We start from the raw sequence: 5,339 nt of genomic DNA on the forward strand, positions 1-5,339 counted from the left end.
GCAAAAGCAGATGTTAAACCATTCAATATTCTTTTCAGGATACCTAACTCAGTTCAACCCTGAGTTCAGCTTGCTTGCTGCTTTTACTATTATTATTATTATTATTATTATTATTACTATATTTATTATTTTTTCAAGACAGGGTTTCTCTGTTGTCCTGGCCTTCCTGAAACTTGTTCTGTAGACCAGGCTGGTCTCAAACTCAGAGATCTTCCTGCCTCTGCCTCCTGAGTGCTGGGATTAAAGGCATGCGCCACCATGGGGCCTCTCTCCTCCTCTTCCTCCTTCTCATTCTTCTTCCTCTTTCTCTGACAGGATCTTTGCATAGCCCTGACTGTCCTGTATGTAGGTCAGGCCAACCTTCAACTCACAGAGATCCATCTGCCTCTGCCTTCAAAGTGTTGGAATTAAAGGTGTGCAGTACCACACCCAGCCCGGGAGCTGGGAGTTCTCTTAAGCTGGCTCTATTAACGTGGAATTCTAATGACTTCAGGTTATAAGGAGAGGCAATGCTTTTTAAAAGATTCCAGACAAGTTTCCAATTGCTACAGGGTCAGAGGGAGCTCTTTCTACAGATAAAAAAAAAAAAAAGCCAGCAGTGGTGTAGCAGCAGCTCACACCTTTAATCCCAGCACTTGGGAGACAGAGGCAGGTGGATTTATGAGTTCAAGGCCAAGGCCAGCCTGGTCTACAGAGTGAATTCCAGGACAGCCAAGGCTACACAGAGAAACCCTGTCTCAAAAAAACAAAAAAACAAAAAACAAACAAAAAAAAAACAAAAACAAAAAAATAAAAAAGGAAGTCACGAGCAAGAAGTTATTCTCTCTCTCTCTCTCTCTCTCTCTCTCTCTCTCTCTCTCTCTCTCTCTCTCTGAGTGGAATGTGTGTGTGTGTGTGTGCATGACTATGATCCCCAGGTTGGCCCCAAACACTTGAGTTCAAATGATCCTCCTGCCTCAATGTACCAAGTAGCTAAGACTACAAGCATGTGCCACCAAGATAAAGAGAAAAAAAAAAAAAAAAAAAAGAAAGAAATCAACTACAAAAAATTGCAATGTTTTCTTAAGAAGCAGTTTTACTGGCAAGTGTGCACACAGAAATAAAAGCCCAAGTAGAATAAGGTAGATGAAGATGTTTGATTTATTTTTTATGTTTTGGGTGTTTGCCTACTTGTATGTCTGTGCCCCATGTGTATGTCTAGTGCCCTAGGAGGCCAGAAAAGGGGTCAGATCCTGTGGAACTGGAACTGCAGATGCCATGCGGGAGATGGGAATCGAACCCAGGTTCTCTAGAAGAGCAGCCTATGCTCATAACTGCTGAGTCAGTTCTTTAGTCCATGAAGGGGTTTTGACTGAAGCACATGAAACATTTCAAGAGCACTGAAGCCGGGTATTGTGGCACACACCTTAAAAGGCAGTGCTTGGGACGCAGAGGCAGGTGGATCTCTGTGGGTCCCAGAGCAGCCTGCTGTATGTAGTGAGTGCTAGGACAGCCCATGCTACCTAGAAAGACCGTTTCACAAGACAGAAATGAAACAAAATCTTGTTTTTACATATCAAATTAATTTTGAAATACTAATTGCTAACTGCAGTAATGAATAGCTGAGAAGTGCGACAGGCCTCTTTCTCATTCTGTCCCAGCCCCTAGTCCCTTCAAGGTCTCACTATATATATAACTCAGGCTGACCTCAAACTCACACAGTAACCCAGACTGTACATGTTAACCCAAGACACTCATGTATCTCCCTGCTGTTTTTCGGTTTGATATTTTGAGATGGTTTCTCTGTGTAGCCCTGGCTGTCCTGGAACTAGTTCTAGAGATCAGACAGCCTTCTGCCTTCATACTCCGCTGAGTGCTGGGATTAAAGTCGTACACTAGCTCCGTGAGTCTCATTTGTTCTTATTAGCCATAATAAATTAGCAATTGTAAAATGGCATGCTTTTATAAAACTTAAGTAGAAATCTGGCATCCCAGTAATGGGGAAGCAATTATATACTTGGTCCTATAGACATGATTAATGAGGGACAATGATTTAGGGTTGTGGCTTTAATATATCCCCAGTGTGCATGTACAGGTAGTACTGGGAGCCTCAGTGTTGAGCTGATTATGCCTTGAGCGTAGAAGGAAGCAAAGGTCTTTTTATCACAGGTAAGCAGGAGGACAACCTGGAATGTTAAGTGCACAGGGTTGTTCCTTCCGAGGAAGGATTGTGACATCTGTTCTCTGCCCAGAAAGCAGGAGCAGACGTGCTTCCTAGCCTCTTTACCTTTGCTCTAAATGTGTGGTCAGAGACTTGCAGCACAGGACTCATCCCTAGACCTTGACTTTATTCCTCGAGGAGAGTGATGTATGTTTTGTGCTCACAGGGATTGAGTTAATTTTCACTAGAATAGTTTTCACAAAAATTGTGCTGTGCCTAAAGTAAACAGCTTGGAGTCAGACTCTGGAAGTCTGAACAAACGTGGGCTACTGAGTTGGGCTGAGCTTTCTTGCCTTTGGCTTCCCGTGGCTTGTCACTCTGCTGTCCATGAAGGTCTCAAAAACCTTAAACATAAAGGTGTCTTTGTGAGTGGATGGATGTCATTGTTGTCGGAGTAGGTTTGTGACAATGGATTTACTAGAAAACCAAGTTTAATACTTTCTTGTCCTCAGAGGTTTTTAAATTTGAGTTTAGTTTTGGAGAGATTTTTTTTTTTTTTCGAGACAGGGTTTCTCTGTATAGCCTGGCTGTCCTGGAACTCACTTTGTAGACCAAGCTGGCCTCGAACTCGAGATCCACCTGCCTCTGCCTCCTGAGTACTGGGATTAAAGGCGTGCACCACCATGCCCAGCTTGATGTTGTTTTAACCATGTGATGCTTTCTGTCAAGGGGTGAAGCAGTTATTGTATAATAGTTTTCTCCAAGATTAGAACATTCCATCTGGCCAGGAAGCTTCTTAAGCAGGAAGGTAAAGAACTCTAGTAGTTTCAGGAATTCCCTGAAACTGACCAGATTCACAAGGCCCCTCCTTGGCAGAGTAAGCAATAAGAGCCAAGCCCCTCTCAGAGGAATGAAGCTGAGCTGCCATGGAGACTCAGACTGGAGCTGCCTAGAAAAGGTTTAGGCCAACTGAGGTACCAGGAAGAGACACCTCTCCACATTGCCAGCAGGAGCTGCCAGCAGGCTATGCAGTGTGCTCCAAGTTCCTAGCTCTGTGAGCCCATCCCATGCTGGGATGGGCTTTGGTGATGGAGCTGTCTTTCAGTAAGTTACCCCAATAAGACTCATTGTTTCATCAAGTTGGATTTTGGTAGTGTCCATACGTTGGTCTGTCATGGGATCCCTGTCTGCAGTGAATAGACATGTGTTACACCTCCCAGGAAAGATGTTGTCACACAACAGCAGGGCAGCATGGACACCCTTGCCAGGTATATCCTGGATTTTCAGATTCTCCATCAACTTGCTGCGTTGTCAGCCAAATGATTCTCTACTGTTTATAAATTGCTCAGTATGTAGTAAATTCTGTTATAGCAGTCAAAATGGTCTAAGGAACATATAGTACTCCCCCTCCCCATGAAAACTGAATTTTATTTTAGAAGCAATAAAAGCAGGACATGGTAGCACATTCCTTTCACCTCAGACTCAGGCAGGTCTCTGTGAGGTCTAGGTTACTAGGTTAGCGGGATTGGCTTAGCAAGTTCAGAGTCATCCAGCGCTACAGAGTGAGACTTTTTCAAAACAACAACACAAGCAGCAGAACTTCAAAGTCAGTACAATGAGATTAAACTTTTCCCTAGGCAGAGAATGCATGAGAAATACCGATACACCTTTGCTTACAGTATGGTTATATCCCCGTGAGTCTTTTGGAAATAAAAATGCATTCATTGGCTCCCTGCTTCAGGGAGCTGCTACTTTACTTTTCAATAAAACCTGGTTTGCTTGCCCTTAATATTGCCATATTAGCTCAGTGACACCGTGCAGAGAAAAATGTAATTTGTTTCCCATTTTGAGCATGTAACAGGCAATGAGATGGGAAGCTGCAGCTACCAGGGCCGTGAGAGACCATCATATTGCATAGCACCAGCTTATGAATAAAATAGAATTGAAGGCTAGGGAAGGAACATGATGGGTGGAGTGTTTGTGTGGTATGCACAAAGTCATGGGTTCTACTGTCAGCTCCATAGACACCAGGCAGAGCAGCTCAAGCCTACAATCCCAGCACTGCATGGCGAGTAGTGCTGGGAAGGGGGAAGTAAAGACAAGAAAATCAGAAGTTCAGTTTTGAACCCAGTCATCGTCTGAGTTCAAGACCAGTCTGGGCTACATGAGCTCCTATCTCAAAAACAAACACAAGGGCTGGAGAGGTGGCTCAGCGGGTAAGACCACTGACTATTCTGCCAGACTTCCTGAGTTCAATTCCCAGCAACCACATGGTGGCTCACAACCATCTGTAATGGGATCTGATGCCCTCTTCTGGTGTGTCTGAAGACAGCTACACTGTACTCATATACATAAAAAAGAAATAAATCTTAAACAAATACAACCAACAAAACAGCAACAATAAAACAAACCACACATACAAACATACACACACATATACCCCCACACCCAAACACACATACACACAGAGAACAAAAAACAAAACCAATAAACAACTCAATAGGCTACAGGGATGTGTCAGCCAGTGGTCAAAAACATTTTCTTCTCTTCAAAGTGTCTGATCCCAAAGAAACCTGGGACAAGTACCTGTGGCTCCTCACAGCACTTCTCACTCCAGGTCCCCTACCCTAAAGCTCTCCAGTGTGGGGGCTGGGCATGGAGTCCCTTGGCCTCTTGACTTAGGCTTGCTCTTGTTACAAGCACCCTCTTGGCCCCTTAGCCCCTGGCTGTCACTCTCATGACCTCCATGTCCTCCTTCTCTCTTCTCTCACAGAGCCCTCTCTCCTTTCATGGTCCTGTCTATTCTGCTTGCCATGTTCAGTCTGAAGTCCTCCACTCTGGCTGTTTTCTCAATAAAACCTTCTCCTCAAGTACTCTAAGGAGTGGCCATATTCTGCTTTTCATTCACAGAGGACATGAGTTCAAGATTCAGGATTGAGACCAATTGGATCACAACTGCCTATAACTAGCTCCAGCAGATTTGGTACCTTCCTCTAGATGTTTCACTTGGACAAGCACCTACCACACCCAAACAACAACAACAATGATAAGGATAATGGTGACTATAAGAAGAAGAAGAAGCTGCCTGGGCTGGTTTATACCCATAGCCCAGGCACTTGGCAAGATCATTGGAATTTCAAGGTCATTCTTTACTACACATTGATTCCAAGGTCAGCCTGGGCTATCTTTTTTTTTTTTT

This window comes from Mus pahari, chromosome 14 (assembly GCF_900095145.1).
Source record: "Mus pahari chromosome 14, PAHARI_EIJ_v1.1, whole genome shotgun sequence".
In the NCBI taxonomy this organism is placed as follows: Eukaryota; Metazoa; Chordata; class Mammalia; order Rodentia; family Muridae; genus Mus; species Mus pahari.